Source organism: Motacilla alba, chromosome 2 (assembly GCF_015832195.1).
Source record: "Motacilla alba alba isolate MOTALB_02 chromosome 2, Motacilla_alba_V1.0_pri, whole genome shotgun sequence".
NCBI classification, from domain to species: domain Eukaryota; kingdom Metazoa; phylum Chordata; class Aves; order Passeriformes; family Motacillidae; genus Motacilla; species Motacilla alba.
In genome coordinates, this window is record NC_052017.1 from 27,451,195 (window position 1) to 27,468,277 (window position 17,083).

A 17,083-nucleotide genomic window follows, 5' to 3' on the forward strand; every position below is an offset into this window, starting at 1 on the left:
TTGTACCTTGAAATCCAAGATACATTTGCATTGTAAAAAATAAGCTTAAAGTAATATCCCATCCTCAGATAACTTGTACCCCATCCTGCAAAGACTGTAGTTCATTTTATTTCTAAGTGATGTTTCTCATTGATTTTAGTGCTGCACTCTGAATAGCAATTACATGGTTAAATAAGTGTATTGAAATTATATTAATCAAGAAAATAAGCAAATTACAGAAATAATGACCAAAGGGGGATTAATATAGAGGAGGATACATATAGGGTTAAATCTCTGCATAGGATGAGCTTTCTTTGCTTCCTGTTTCTGCCATCAACTGCCTTTGTGCCCACTTTTTAAGCAAAAGAAATGTAAAATGGACCTTTTTTTTTGTTGTTGCTGTTGGTTGGGTTTTTATCTGATTGCAAATTCTTCAGCTAGAGTATCTCACTGTTGATGTGTATGCCAGGGAGTACATCCTGGGGTCCTAATTTGGTTACATACTCAAAATAGTACAGTAATAGTGTTTAATGATGATTGTGATGGGAAGATATAAGTTTAGTACTACACATAGCAGATAAATTTTGTGAATGCTGTTGCTTTTGTGATATGGGTGATGTTGATGGCATTTCATCATTCTGGCTATCCATAGACATGTTTTTGTCCTCATTTGGTTTAGAGTCATGCTTTTTGTGATAATTTTTTTTCCTAAAGGAAAAATGGTTGTGCAGTCCTAAAGAATTACACTAAGGGGAAATTAGCTGAATCTGGTCTCATCTAAAACATGCCTACAGCATCATGAATTCTGTGGGCTGTGCCAATGTGTGGTTGGGATTATCAGGAATTTCCCAGGTTAGACTTATAACTTGCAAGCAGTTTGAGTGATAATCTTGTAGATTTAAATATCTCCAGGGTATAAGCCCTGGAACAGTATAAAATTATTGCTAAGAGTGTGAGGACAAAAAGCATATATGAAACAAAAAAAAAATCTGTTAAGTGGCTGATTTAAGTGGTAAAAGAATACACAAACAGGCATGTAAGACTTTTGTTGGAAATAAAGGAGAAGCAGCAAACTCGAAGTTTTAAGATATAAATTCACTATAGCCTGTCAACAGGAATAGTGTCATGAGGAATTGGAAAAAAAAATCTCCTATTGTGAGAAGTCTGTCTGTCTGAGTGCATGTGATGTGATAAAGGGTTTTCTTTTCTCTGTGTGGTCTCATTTGATTACAATGCTAGGAGAGCCTGGCTGCATTCCATATGTAATTAATTGCAGCTTTGGTTTTAGATTGCAGCGGGGGCCAGGCTGCCTCTGCCCCTTGTGCTTGTTCACATCTTTAGATATCTTTCCACCGTGCCAGCTGGTGGATGAATGGAGCCTTTCACAGCAAGCCTAATAGGCATGAATGGTGGAGTCATTGTCCTTGCTGGCTCTCTAGTTAATCTAGTGACAAACAAGGTTGGAGCTGCTGCAGTTGACATTCTCTTTATTGCCTGCGTTTTAAACGTAAACACTGTTCAAAGGGATTTCATCTTCTTGCCAACTCGTTTCTGTTTCTTGCTGGTTTTGGAAGGAATGTATTCTTTATAAAGAGGTAGCTGTAAAGACCAGTATGTGTTAGGTTCATTTGTTTACTCCAGTTTCCGGCAAAGCAGACAGTTGAATGCCTCAGGTTGTGTGTTTAGGTTCCAAGTTCTATAATTATTTTTTATGTCTTCTGAGGTTCAATTCTTTCTACATCGTATGTGAAGTTAAGTTACACCAAGCTATTGCTTCAGTTCTTGCCTGTTTGTAGGGATGTGTTTCTGAACTGTTATTTATTTTTGCAGTATACAAACTTAAATAAAATTTTAAAAGTAGGCTTATTTTCTTACAGGTAAACGTTATAGATCTGAAAAAAATATTAGTTTTAAATACACGTTTTGATAGATTCAAAAATCAGAAAATGTTATCTGACTAGGAAATTCTACAACAATAGAAAATGTCCTTTCTATGAGTATTTTCAGTTGATTTGAAGAAAAAAAAAGCCAACATTTTTTCTGAAGTGCTTCTGATACTCCTCTTATTAAATACTGTAAGTTTAACTAACTTTAGATAGCATAGTAAAAAAATTAGTCAAAAGACTTGTCAGAAATTCAAATAAGTTCCATGGAGTGTTTGAAGACCATGTGTGTTTTCATAAATTGTTTTGCTTGATCCTGCTATCTAAAAATTGGGGGCTTTTTTAAGTCAAGAAGGAAGGGAAATCTATGCCAATTTCTCATTTCCCTGTTTTCAAGTTCTGTCAAAATCAAAGAAGGGAAAGTGAGTCAAAAGGGCAGAACCAACATCCAGTAAAACTATTCGCTGAGGGTCTTGTCACTGCTGGAGCCAGGGAACAAAAATGCAGTTCTGGCAGTTGCTTTTCTTCTGTAGTGAATTGTGTGTAGTACAAAACCAACTGAACAGAAAAAAAGCCCAAACAAAGAGAACAACTCGATGACCTTTTCCTAGCTGTCCTTCAGGGGAAAACCATTTTAAAATGAGGAGTTTTGTCACTGTAGTGATGTCGGTGTAACCCGGGTGTGATGTGGGGAGTGGCCTTGGCACTGTCAGGGGTCTTTAATGTGCCTGGGCTCATCAGTACCACCACCAACATAGCTGGGGGGTCATTTTGTGCCTGCTCTCCCTTAGCCTGGAGAAACCTGGAGGGTGGGAAGTATCCTAAGGGGCAGCACAGGGGTGTCTGGGCTGCTAGGGAGAAGCAGGATGTGTTCCAGAACCTCTTGGGCAGAGGAGCCATGCTCTGTGTTTGTGCTTTACGAGATTATCTGCAATTGCAGCTCTTGTACACTTGCTTCCTTGTTTTAACAATACACTTCCAAATTTCTGTAATCTCCCTGGGCCTTTACCTCTCTCTGCAGTTATAAATGAGCAATATGTGCGTGTCACAGTCCTTAACAGGCCCAATCTTGATTCACACAAACACACTGCAAGTTGAAAGGTTTGTCTGGAGCAGGTGCTGTCAGAACTGTACTGTAGAGGAACTGGAAGCAAAACTCTCATTAATGCTAAAGGAGAAGTTTACCTTATTCCCTGCTAACCATGCTGAAAACCTGCCCCAAGAGGCACAGTTTAATAGTCATAATTTCATTTCAAATGCATTAGTCCTCTTTGCCCAATTAAAAAATGTATGAAAAAAGCAGAAGGCACAAAGAAGTGTTAAACTGTTTAGTATTTGGGGCTTTCTATGACGCTTCACCATTGCACTAAGAGCAGGAAGAAAACAGCCCATGTTGACCTATTTGAATATTAATCCCCTTCCAAAAGATATATGTGAAATGTGGTGTTCCAGAGTGTTGTGGTTTGAAGAGGAAGTGAGTTTTTTGGGAGGCAGTGATCAAACTAAAAAGTGCTCAGATGTGAATATTAGTAGTTGGTGTGGCTACTGAGGATATGGATATGTCTTTGAGAATATAGGGGTTAAAAGCAGAGGACTCTTAGGAGAATACTTTCTTGGTTTTGGTCGGTGAAAGAGGTCAGACCTCCCCTGTTTTCATAGGGGCACTGGCGTTGCAAAAGCACCAAACTGTAACACAGAGTAAAACGATGGGTGGAGTGCAAGGGGGCATGGAGAAGGATTCATTCCTTTCTTCATTCTGTGGGGGAGATTTCTCAAGGGCTGCACACGTGGTGTAGCCTGTGTCCTTCAGTCTTGCTGTACACCACTGACACTAGGCTGTCTGTTCCAGGAGTCTCTGTGACTAAAGGTCACAGGCTAAATATTATTTCATTCTGTATTGGAACAGTACAACTTGAAACCCAACTAAAAGAAAAATATGAATCCAAAGTTGAATTATACTCATAGCTATTGCTGAAATCTCAGTGTATGAAAGAAGCAATTTATTTAAAATTCTGCCTTTTCTGCAATAAATAGCTACCTGAGCAGGCATTGCATTCTACACAGAAGTTTCCTGCAGAGGATTCACTGCAGATTTGTTACCATTAAGGAATTCCTTGGAAGGATTAGGATAAGACTCTTAGCAGACTAAGTCTCTAGAGGACATTCTTGATGACATGTGACTGTCTTCTGACTTTTGACCTTCCCCTTTAAAGTATTGGCTTCAGGATAATTGTCACAAGTCTCCAGAGAGTGTCAAAAATTTAAAATATTTCCTCCAATTAAGATTTTATTAACATAGAAATGAAATATGAAATCTAAAGAAGTCCTTATTAGTGGTTATACTTCATGTTGACATAAAAATAGTGCTTTTCAAACCTTGTATTTTGATCCAAAGGATAACCTTAACCTCATTGCAAGATTATTAATCAAAAAAGATAACAATGAAAGGAACAGAGTTCTCAATCTGACTATTCCCAGACCTCTTCTGATTTCCCTATCTTACCCATCACACTTTGATTCACACTAGGAAGGGGATCTAAAAGATGGTTGCCTTGCATTCATGCTGCAAGACATCCCTTTTTCTTCACTGTCAGCACTGATGCATCTCCGCTACTGCAAGCACAATCCACGCTGAGGCACTTTACTCTCACCTTTGTGGAGATGAGCCAAAAATGTTTACTTAAGGCTTAGAATTAAAGTCTAGCAGGCACCTGACATGCTCCCACTTGTTTGACTCAGAGTTGTTCCTGAGGTAGCAGCAGCTGGCATCTTTTCAGGAGGAAAAAAAAATAATGGTCACACCCCAACTACCCTTAGAAATAGACCTTCAGAAGCAAATACAGAGCAATTCTGCATTTTCTATTCCTATGCTGTTTTAAACTGAACTAGTAAGTTTTTCCAGGACTTTGATTTTTTTAAAATCTTTTTTTTTCCTTTTCCCACTGAAAACAATCACATTTTTTTCTGCCTAAAGAGAAGATTTTTGTTAAATCCTATTGCAAATGGTCCCTGATCTCTGTTTATATTTCCAAATCTTTCTTCCTTCCCAGCAGAGTGCGTTTAAGGGAGGAGCAGAATCACTATGGCAGCAGGCTGCTTCCCGGACGTGTCAGAGAAACCTGCCAAGTTTCTTGGGCTCATTGTGAGTGGTGCTGAGATTCGCTTTTGTGCTTGTCACGTAATCAGTTGGAAATAGCAGTATTTGAATGAGGATTTCACACTCCCTTATTCTGTCCCTGGCAGGGCCACTTGTGTTTCCTCGTCCATGTCAGTCTCATGCTTGTTCCTGGGAGGATGGAAAGGAAACAGTGGGGCAAAAGCCTCCTTAATTTGCTTCTGAAGACAAAGGTCTCATCATGCCTCTTGTACTGGAGCACTGGTACAAATCGGAACAGCAGCCCCCTGAGAGGGTTCAAATGGGGTTTTCTGGAACTGTGTCTCATTAGTTTCTCATTGGAAGGTCAGAAGGGCTCAGGGAAATCGGTAGCAGTGGATCAAGCACTGCAAGACCCAGCTGTTTTTTTTTAAATTGTGTCAATGGTCAGCACCCCCACAGTCGAGCAGCTATTGCTGTTCAGCCAGCCAGTCCTCCTGGGAGCAGAGAAACTCTCACACATAGATGCTCCTCTTGGAAGCTGTGTTATTGCCATCAGGAAAACACTTCCACAGCTTGGCATGATCTGCTTGTTTCAACCTGTCAGATTTATTTCCAAGCTCTGTTTTAGGGTCATTCTTTCAAATTGCAGCTGAGAGATGCCATACATGGTCTTGGACTATGCACTCTGGCAGGGTTGTGGGAATGCGATAGTACTTTTGAAACACCTACCCCTCAGTGCTGTGCATCCAGGAGGAGTACCCTTGTGTCTGATTTTTGTGGCATCCTCATAAGCATTCAGCTCCACAGTGTGGACAAGTCCTTAGCCTCCAGCTGTGCCAGCTGTTTCTCATGGTGATGACACCAAGTCAAGAGAATGATGTAGCACATTTTCTCATAAGTGTGCTTTGTTTTTCGGATATCCACTGGAGAATATAGGTGTTGCTCCATGCCTGTACACCAGGTTTTGATGTGTGCCTGTGTTTTGATTACTCGATGTACATTGCAGGCAACTCTGATTCCCTATGAAATGGCTGAGTTTGGAGCCAAAGCTACCTCTGTTATATGCTTTAGAATTACTCTACAGAGGTATCCAGTTCTTTCTGTAGACTATAGGGGAAACATAAATTCCTAGCATAAGTTCATGGAGTCACCTCTTGGTCTGTATACCTTTGCAGTGCTGAAGTCATATGAATTCACCCCATAGTCTTTGAAGTGCCTAATTTAGAGGCTTTTGTTGCATTGCTCATTTGTTGCTTGCCATTCTGCAGCGATAGCAACAAAGAAACCCTTATTTCAGTGCAATTCCATCAGTCGTGTATAGAAATAGAACAAATAGTTGGGAAATCAGAACAGATCCCAGAAGGGCCTTGTGGCTATTTCTATTCCAACGTCAAAAGGTACCATTTGCATAATGCAATATCTCCACTGAAAGGAATAAACTGTAATTTAATGCAAGATCTTTTGTCTTTTATATCTTACATTTAAATAATGGGTGCATAAAATTAAAATAAAAATACTTAAAAGAAGGATGTTTAACCAAACACTTCACTTTAATGAAGCTGTGATGTTTGAAGCCTGTATCTGATGCACAGCATCAAAAGTTTTCACTCTTGTTTTAGCAAGCAGTAAGAGAAGAGGCAGGTTCATATTAGCTGATCTAATCCAGTCCAGCTTTATAGTGTCATAATTCTGGCTGCTCCCCCTTCTCAGCTTCAATTTATGTAGTACTGGGCTGCCCCTGGTCTCCTTTCCTTCTTCCCTGTAAAACTGTAGACAGCTCAGAAAGGGTCACTATCTGCTAAGACAAGCATGGAAAGGAAAGCTAACTATCTATACTTTTCTTTCCTTAGACTCATACCCCTACTTTGTAAGACCCTCTCTAGGATCTCTAGTTATTATAAGGACAGTATTTTTTCCATTAAAAAGTGCTTTCCATATTTTTTTTTTTTACTATGATTAGATAATCCTCTGGAAGTGTGGAGGGGTCTCCCTTTGTTCTAACCAAAGGCTTTAGCCTCACTGCAAAAGCTTCCCTCTACAGGAGTTTTACAGCCTGTAAGCTCCTATAGGTTTCTTTATACAGGTTTTCCAAGGAGTTTTTCTGTTTTATTGGCTGTGCGGTTGTTGGGGCTTTTCCCCTAAAGCTTTTGAAACAACAACCTGTATTAGCTTCTATCCATGTCTCCCTCATTCTCAATTCCCTCCTAACCCTTCCTCACTAGGAGAGTGTTGTCTTTATAAGCAAGGAGCAGCCCAGAAATGCAGCCCTGCAGCTTTTATGTACTACAACTGTCACATGTACCTCCCTGAACAGCCAGATTAAAGGAAGCCAGTTTCCAAAATGTTAAATGTTAGCAAAGATCACCCAGCACATGCTTGATGTGCCATCTGTTACAAACAGAAATGGAGGAAGAAAGAGAATAAATCCTCTTTCTTACCCTGTGCTCTGCATATCTTGCTATAATATGATTTTTCAAACCACTTCAGGTTTCCTTTAAAGATTTGACTTTCAGCCTTTACCTAATACATGCAAACAGACTTTGCAGCTGCTTCTGTACCACACCTCAGGCATTGGTCATCTCTCCTGCCCTTCTAGCTGGAAGTGTGGTGCGATGAAGTCCGTAAGTGCTCTTAGAATAGATAAAGGTAAGACTCTTGTAGGAAGAAGCAAAAGTCTCTTCTACCTTCCCAAGGCTCATTGTATCCTGGGCTTCAGTTATATCTTTGCAATTCTGAACTGGTCCTTGTTATTTCCTTTTGGTCTTACTGTTCTTAATCAGATCACGGAGGGCAGACCCATTAGTGCCACCACTAATTCTATTTACAATGCCTTATATGCCCCAATTGCAATAAATCTCAGACTACATTGTGCTTTGGTATCAAAGCATATTGTGCTGATGGTCTAAAGAACCTAAGTGTGTTCTTCACAGAGAGATATTTCTTTGGCCTTTGCAGTTGCTGTCAAGTGGGTAGCTGTAGCCTGGCTTCCTATTTTCGGTTTCCCCCTTTTTTTTTATTTTTCACTGAGTATGTTCTTAACAAAAGGGAACTTGACTGTCTTTCGCATGGGAAGCAGAAGTTCAGCTTCTGGGCGCTGTTTTACGCTCCATAGGACTAATGATTTTGGCTTTTTACCTGCCTATCCTGCAGGTGTTGAGATGAGGATTTTCAACAGGTTTCCCCTTTCTCTTACAGAATGTTTTATGTTCTTCTAAGAGATTCTTCTAGAGGGGGAGCATTTCACAAGAAATGCCCTTTCAGTAAAGGACTTTTCTATCTTCCTGTGCCTCCCTGCTCTCTAAGCCTGAGGTGTGGTGTCCAAACGAACTGGGTTCTGTAACATAGGAAGTGTGAAACCATGTGTAACTGCATACGTGTTTTTGACAAACCTGAGGAAAAATGCTTAAAACCACAGAAAGATTGACTGATCTTTGCATGGCCTCACTGAATCCTGATAGTACAGGACCCCTTTGCACAGAGAGAGCCCTCTTTGCACACCAGCAGTAACTCAGGAACATCTGCTAAGGGTTTTGAGAGAGGCTAGACAAACTTTTTCAAGGTTGTTAATCTGGAATCAGGTTTTGTTTTGTAATATTTTTTTGCCTTTTCTTTTGTTGTTGTTTTGGTTTGGTTTTGCTTTTTTGTTCAGGTCAGCTAGTTAGGATGTATGCCAGAAACTAAGAGGCTACTGGAGCATGGTAGCAGCGTTTGACTGTTGTTTATGACCCTGATAGTAGCCAGCTTTCAGACTACTTCTACTGTCAGGAATACCATGTAACTGACTGGAATATAAGTATTTGTGAATACAACACAACTACTTGCTTTTTCCATGCTTATATAAAAAGAGATTTATAGCTCTTCATGATGAAGCTGCTTTTCTTTTGATGCAGAATTTTACTTTGCTGCAGTTTGAGGGACCTTCAGACATGCTCTTACAAAGGCATTATCCTACATTAAGCAGGTTTGTCACAGTTAGTGGATACTTGAGATGCAGATGAGAGCAGAAGCCAGGTTGTGCCATGTGCTGCACCTCACTGTCAGAGTAAGGGAAATTAGCATGCCTTCCTGTCTGGTTACCGTAAAGGTTGTTCGTCATTAGGAGTTTTGCCAGGGGAAATCCGTATATCTGCCACTTTGAAGAGATCTGAGCTACATTCGAAACTATTCAGTTGCAAAAAAGCTGTTGAATCTTATTGATGCAGACACAGGGAGAAAAGATTTTGGTAGCATAACTGAGTGTACTTCTGTACTTAGAAGTGTGCAGCACTGCAGTTAAAGGCACCTGCAGAATTCCTGGAGTCTGCAACACTTCAGAGGTTTCTGTAAGAAATAAATTGCAGAGCAGCTCCAAACAAGGGGGAACTGGAAGATTCTTTTTCCTGTGTTTAGAAAAGAGTCAAAACAGTCTGCAAAGGTGAAGAATTTTTCATATCTCTTCTGAATGCATAGCTCCCTTGTTTCTTTCTAGTATGTAACATAAGCTGACAAATTAATTTGTTTTTAAGTGGTTTATTGTTTTGTAATCTTTCTTTTAAGTGTGGATTGTCTATCCTGGAAGAGATTTCTGCAAGAACTGGAGAATAAGTCCTATAGGATAAGAATTCAGCAAGGGAAAAGGATATTTCATTGGGATGCTAGATTAGATTGAATTAACTGCTCATTTACATTGCAGGCTCGAATGTGAGAGGTGCTGGGTCAGCAAAAGGAAGAAAGAATGATGGGAAGGAAAACTTTATCAGTTTGATGCTTTTCTGTATGATTGCTGCTCCCAAGTGGATTAGAAGAGTCCTACTAGAAGAAGAGAGGGTGGGCAGGAGGGAATTTCCAATTAGAGATATCCCCAATCTTATTTATAAACTAGATTAAAAACAAAGCAATTCTGATCTGGCTGGACAGAAAACCCCTCATTGCCATTTTGCCTTAGTTATGTCCTTAGATGTTCTTCATAGAATCAAATTATTCACTTCAAAATGTAGAATAAAACTTATTTCATCATTTCCTTGAAACATCAAACTGCTACTGGGAAGGACTGGTGAAATCAAATTGCATTTGAAACTCTCACAGGGATCACACATGGCAGCCTGTCACTGTTTCAATATTAAAATACTACCAAGGTTTTGTCCCTGGTACTGCACGATTATGTCCCTGGTGTTGATGTGGCTTGTTGTGTGATAATACAGAATAAAGAAAATCCTAAGGAAGGTGTCACATTTTTACACAACACTTGAAACTCGTGCAGGGAGCAATTATTGTTGTGTTTATATTTGGTTTTGATAAAAATGACAGCCATATCTAGACAAATGTGTTGAGTGAGCCGCAAAACAGCAGGTTCTGATATAGCACTTCTGACAGGGAGTGTTTTCTGAGTGCCCAAGGTGAATGTGTATGGTGTTGCTACTTTTATAAGAAGTCAAGCAGCACAATGGTATCCAGTCCCTCCTAGAGCTGGAAAATTTATTCTATAAGGAAGAAAAATCACTCAACTATTGCTAAGTCAAATAGTTCCATGAGACAAAGGGTCTGGCTGTTATGTCGCGGCTTCTTAAGGTTTGTGTCTCTCAATGAATTTTCTGATTGGAGTGGTTTGAGTTTGAGGGAATCTTTTTCTGGTTTTGAGGCATTCATCTTCCTCCTATAAGGATTTCTGGATTATAATGAGGTTTTCTTTTCTGTTTTCTAAAATGTGTGGAACTTTTCACCTTCTGGTACATTTGGTTGAAACTGGTCAACATGTCCTGGAATGTGAACACACATGAAAAATCAGACAGCTTGGAAAGATGTAAATGTTCCAGGCCAGTAACAAGAATAGGAACATTTGCATTACATTTCATTCTGCCAGGCTTGAAAAAAAGCCATTGTCAAGATTGACTGGTAGCTTTAGCCCTCATTGAAACAGCTGAGCTTCTTTGTCTGAACCAATTACTATGGTTTTAGTGGGATTGGGCAAAAAGGCAGCTCCATTCAAACTGCTTTATTGGCATGTCTAGTGTCTCAAGCTTTGCCAAAAGGCATGGTGCCACTAGGGATTTGAGAGATTCAATGTGTCAAAATTATTTTGGTCTTAAAATTTCATACTTGATTCTGCAATAATTAGAACTGGAGAAGTTTTAGATCTCTGCTTCTGATCTTAGGGGTCTGAAGAAATAGTCTTAGTAAAGATTAAAAAACAATAAAAACAATAAACAAAACGATAAGGCTCTTTCTAGTGTCTACAGAGAGTCTAGAAAGCAGAATTGGATTGAGGACACAAGGCACAAATCCCCTAAAGGTCTTTTCTAAAACTGAAAGAAAGATCAAATCCTTCCAAATAGTCTATTAATTTGCAAGTAATTGCTGTAATGGTTAAATGCTCAGTTAGCTGTGATATTTGGCCACAATTTAGAATGACAGGACAGAGAAAGAGTTAAGTCCTAGTTACTTTCAATCCAATATTAAGGCAACATTAAACAATACCCCAGAATATATATGTCAATTATAACCAGGCTGGTTTGTACTTCTGAGAGTCTAATGGTGTGTAGTGGAAAATGTTAAGCTGATAAAGAGTAAAGAGCTGCACTATTTTAGGCTCTCTTATCCAGTTAGCTGACTAAAACTGTTTTATAGCTAGAACAGAGCATCTGGGCTGGTACACATAGCATTCATCAGAGACTCTAAATCTGTGAAAGAGAGCAGGGAAACAACAAGCTTGGAATAGATTCTGTCAAGCCCACAACATCTGAACAATTTGTAGTTAGAAAACCCCACTGCTGCTCAGAAATCACAAGTATCTGCCAGTCCTTTGAGACTTTTTTTCTCTGTGAGCATGTGCTGTTTTTCTATGTGTCTTCTTAAAAAAAAAAAAAAAAAGGAAGATGGAACATACTGTACTGAGCAGCAAGCCAACATTCAAAGAAGAAAAACAATTCAGACTGGGATGCTTTTGCTATCTCCCAATTTACCATAGTTTACATATAAAAAGGATGATAATTTAGGTTGTTTTCTTTGTTCCCTTTAAAGTTTTAATGTTAATACCAGGTGACTGTCTAGTGCCCTGTTGGTCCCATCTAAAACCTCTAAAGAGGTCATAGAGTTTATAAAGGATTGTCAGTCTGGGGCAGGTCATTTGCTAACTGTAGTAGTGATGTAGGCCTTAATCTTGTCTGTAGCTTTTAACCTGAGCTGTCTTCCAGTCCCTGTAAAAGGTTCAGTAGTGTGATAACATGTGTATTGGTTTCCAGATTCTTAATAAAGCAAAAATCCAGAAATTTATCACTTCAGTATCTTTTCCTGCAAAGAGCCCTTGTGAAGCACTTATATTTTTCTTGTCTTAACAGAAGAAGTTTGACTGCACTGATGTTCACTAGAATGAACTGAGGAATCCTGAAACTAACTGCATTTTTCAAGTTAGAACAGACCTAATTTTAACTAAGAATACTTCATTTATTAACCCCACAAGTACAACATAACAAAATATTTTTTTTTTTCCTTTTCAACATCTAATTATGTTTTGACCTGCTCAGTTACATTCATAAGGGAAGTGTAAAGAAAGTAATAAGAATTTTGCTTTGGGGTGGCTGTGTAATTTTGGGTCCTTGCTGTTTTATGGGTTTTATTTTCAGATTCCAAATACTTTTGCAACTGAACTTGGATATAGCACCCTTGAGGCAGTAAAACTTGGATTTTCAGAGAAAGACAAAAGGAATTTCAGAGACAGAAAGTGAAAGATGTTGAAATAAAAAGGTGCTATAAGTGATAATACGGTGGTCTGATGGCACTGTGGCATCTCTGCTTTTGGTCTTGAAAGAAGCAGGACTATGTGGAGGGCAAACATGGTGTTGGATAGAAAGTGCAAAAGTCACCTTCAGTGGTTCTTTTAAACTTACCTCCTTTATAGATTTTCACTGCAGACATTTGTTCTGACCTTTGCTTTCTGAGTACTCCAGTGTACCAAACCTATGGGAAATCCCTTGATTTAAGAAAATATTATTGTTCCACTCTTCAGCCTCTTCCCACTGCCCGGCTGCAGGGGTGAGGCTGCAGAGTTTCAGTTTTGCATGACCCCGAGGTCATGGGCAGCCTTGGTGGCCTTGACCAGATGGTAACTATCAATTGGTTGAGCATCTCCACTGCTGTGGGCTGAGGCTATGTGTCATGGTTTAACCCCAGTCAGCCACCAAACCACACAGGGCCTCTCACTCACTCCCCCCAAAGCACAGCTGGGGAGAGAATTAGAAGGGTAAAAGATGGAGCGCTCATGGGTTGAGGTAAAGATACTTTAATAGGGAAATCAAAATGCACACAGACAAGCAAAGCAAAAGAAGGAATTCATTCACTGCTTCCCATGGGCAAGCAGGTGTCCAGGAGACAGGGCCCCATCACACATAATAGTTACTTAGGAAGATGAATGCCATCACTTCAAACATCCCCCTTTGCTCCTTCTTCCCCTTTATAAGCTGACCACGATGTCTCACGGTGTGGAAAATCCCTTTGGTCACTTGGGGTCAGCTCTCCCAGCTGTGTCTCCTCCCAACCCCTCATGCCCCCCCAGTTCCCTTGCCAGAGTGGCAGTTGGAAAAGGAGAAAAGGCCTTGACTCAGCAGTAACAAAACCATCTCTACATTACCAGCCCTGTGTTCAGCACAAAGCTGAAACATAGCCCCATAACAGACACTGCAAAGGAAACCAACTCTGCCCCAGCCCAGCCAGCACACTGGGCATGATCCAGCTCCCAAAGCAGTGTGGGGTCTAGGACGTGCCTGAAACCTTGTCTCTTCAGGAAGCCTTTCCAGCTGGGAACTGCTCCTCTGGAGGTTTGCTGGCTCTGTTTCCCCGTCTCTCTGCAGGCAGAGCTGATCTCTGAGTGGTTCCTCATGCCTGTGTAAATATAGACATGTTGGATTTTCCCCACTCAGCAGTCCTGCATGTGCTGTGTAGATTAGGCAGCAAAATGCTGCCTAAAGAGTGGTAAAGAGGGACTGCTTTATTCCATATTTACATACACCGTGTAGCACTGTGAGTTCACAGGTTGACCTTTGTTTGTAAGAACACCACCAACAGTGACATCAGGCTGTGGAAGGTCATTTTCCTCTCTGTGGAAAAGGGTGATAAAAGTCTGTCACTTCATATGCTGTGCCTGCCAGGGGTGGTATGACAGTGGTAGTAAATGTCTTTCTTGGTTCTATCTCAGCCTAATGAATTGGCTGTATCTGGGAGTATTGCTGAGTTTGCCTTTTTTTTTTTCCTGGATCAATTAATCTGTGACACTTTTTCCTGGTGTGGGCTGGTGCCAAGTGACCCATCCAGGCTCTGCTTCCCCTTCAATTCCAACACTGAGGTCGCTGTCAGATGAGTGCCCTGCTGCACTCTCACTTTTACCAGCTGTGGCAGGACAATACTTGGGACAGTGTCTGGCATGTGAGAACATGGGCTATAAGGCTGTGAGGAGGAGTGCTTCTCTGAATGCCTCAGCAGCATCCTTGCATGGCATGGTGGCCCTGAACTGTCAGGCTGTCAGTGAGTGTAGGATGGCTTCTCAGCCTGGTACGGGAGGAGAAAGGCATTGCAACAGACCTTCTGTCTTGAGATCTCAGCCTGAGACAGGGGCTTTCCTCTCTCCTGTTGTTTGCATGTGTTCTCTGGGCCTGGCAAGATAATTAGCTCTTTCCTGGGCAATTTTTTTTCTGATCTAAGTGCTGTGATAAGGGGTTACAGTCAATGCCCTTCATTGCAGTGTGATGGGGATTGCTAAGGGAATTGCAATGTTGTTTCAGCCAGGTGTAGCTGGGAGGTGTCCATCTGCACTGGCAGCGCCTCACTGCCGGTGAGAGAGGGAGGTTATGGCACTGCAGGCAAATGGATCTGCTTGGGAGGGGCAGGCTCTCCAGGGAACAAAATCAGGAACCATGCAAAACTGAAAGAGGCTCCTTGTCTGTATGCTTACCCTGGGGAGTTTGCTTTTAAAGCTGGCAGGCAATGAGCCATTCTGTGTTCCCCACCCTGGTGTAGTAGATGCTGCCAACCTCATTTAAGAGTACCTCCTGTCTTTGGCCTGCTGCAGAGTGGGAGGGAGGACTGGCTCCCACTGTCTGATCTGGTTAGTTATTAATCCTGAATCTTGCCTGATCCCTACTTGCTACAGAAATAGCATAGGCTTTGAGGTCACTTCTAAAAACTGCTTTTTATTATTTTTTAATGCAGGAAAGAAACAGCCGGTGCATGGAGAGATAGAGGATGAAGTTTTAGAGGAGAGGGATACTGTGGAATTGAGTTATGCATTCAAGAGCTTGTTCTTATGGTTGAAACAGAGACAGGTGAGGCCGCCCCATTCTTAGGGGGGTTCTTGCCAACAGGGGATTTTGCTATTTGCCTGTGATCCTGTTTGGATTTTGTACATGCCCTATTGTGAACTCTTAAAAGGTCATTCTTGGCTCACCTTTTACAAACTCTCAGTCTTGTTCTACGTTGGAGGTGGGAAAATTTTCTGCTTTCTGTAGCTCTCCAGGAGCTTTTCTTTAACTGCAATCCCCAACCACAAGTTGTTTGAGATGGGATAGAAGGTTAAATTTGGGAACTGTGGTTGAAGGTAAATTCCAAACTGGACTGAAGAGGCTTGGAGGATCTCTTCCATTAGGATTTCAAGCTGAGACCATGATATGGGTTTTATCATGATTATCACATGCAAACCACATTGAGGTGTCACATTTCTTGTGTTGAATAGGAACTTGACTAAGAATGAGACAAAGGAAAAGACAAGACTGAACTATCTAATAGTTACTTGGTCAAGGGTTGTATTTAGATTTTTTTTCTTGTTTTCTGCTCTACTATCACATGCATTGCAGCATGCTATCCAGAAGCACTCACTGTAGGAGGAAATTAACTTGTCTTTGCTATATGATTTCTATTGAATTTGAAGAAAGGGGAATGAAACTGCTTGTGACTCAGCTATTAAATTTTCTTTTTCTTCTTTGTGCCCTTTTGTTATGGGCTAATTGCGCCTGGCATCAGCACAGTGTAGTAAGGGTTGTAGAAAGCTGAATTTTGTTAATTGGAAATAACCTAAGCTATTTTACTAATGCAGTTTTTGCCAGCTAAAGTCCATGATATACATGACTTTGTCTAGTTTTGCTCTTGAATAGTCAAGACCTTGGAGTCAATGTAATTCATTGTGCTCCATGTAAATGAGGCTGTACTAAATGACTAAGGGGTGTTAACCATGCAGGTCTGAGATGAGGAGTCTGGGGGAAAATGATAGTGTCTGACTGATAAAGGCTCCCCACCAGGGAAGTCCCTGGCCTTCATTTCTGTAAAGATATGAGCATAAATGTATTATTACTTTACTAAAAAGCCAGAGGAAGGAATTCTTCTGCCTGCCCTTTTTTGAGGGCACTTGGGTCTTTATCCTTCAGCCAAGAGCAATTTTTGCAACAATCTGTTTTCTTGAGGAATTAAGTCAGTGTCAAAGAGAGGGGAGGCAGAACTGTTAATTGCAGGCAAATCAGTTGGGGTAAAAATGCAATTAGAAGAGACATTGTGGGAATTGCAAATCCCAGGGACTGTTTCTTTATACCAAGATTTTCTATATTCTGATTCTTGTGTTCAGATATGCCAAACTACTCACTTGGCAAAGCCTGTAGCAAAAATGGGAATTTATCAGCAATTTATGGTGAAGAGAAGCTAAACCTCTCAGGCATCTTATGTCAAATTTCACCTGAAAATGCACTTTTTTAAGGTTGTGCAGACCTACCTCTACCTTTATTTTAAAGATACACACTTTCAAGCAGTTGGAAAGATAGATCAATGATAGATTACTTGTTGACCTAAAACAAAATAGGGTGCCTCAAAGGGTAAGGTCTGTTATTAGAATATATGTTTTGTTTGTACTATTATTTTATGAAGCATTGATTCAAAAAGGTTCATGTGCAGCTCCATTCAAATCAGGTTTTGTGCAGTAACAATTTCAACTCAGATCTGGACCTGCACATCTCATCATCACAGCCATCTTTTAGAATTCATCTAATGCAAAATTTAAAAATAAAACTCCAAAACATTAAAATTCATAGAGGGAGAACTCTGAAATGAAATGCATATAAAGAAACATCTCTTAGCATACGCAAACCGTAACTCATGCAGCTGAAGTAGTGAAACT

At 40.4% G+C, this 17,083-nt stretch overlaps 1 long non-coding RNA gene across 1 annotated transcript in view; it reads left to right on the top strand.

The window, feature by feature from the left end:
* Window positions 1-4,807: 4,807 nt before the first annotated feature.
* Window positions 4,808-17,083, top strand: part of LOC119698067 — a 117,864-nt gene continuing 105,588 nt past the window's right edge. Inside the window, exon 1 of the long non-coding RNA XR_005256052.1 lies at window positions 4,808-5,004. This is a non-coding gene — a long non-coding RNA (uncharacterized LOC119698067). The remainder of the gene's footprint in view (window positions 5,005-17,083) is intronic.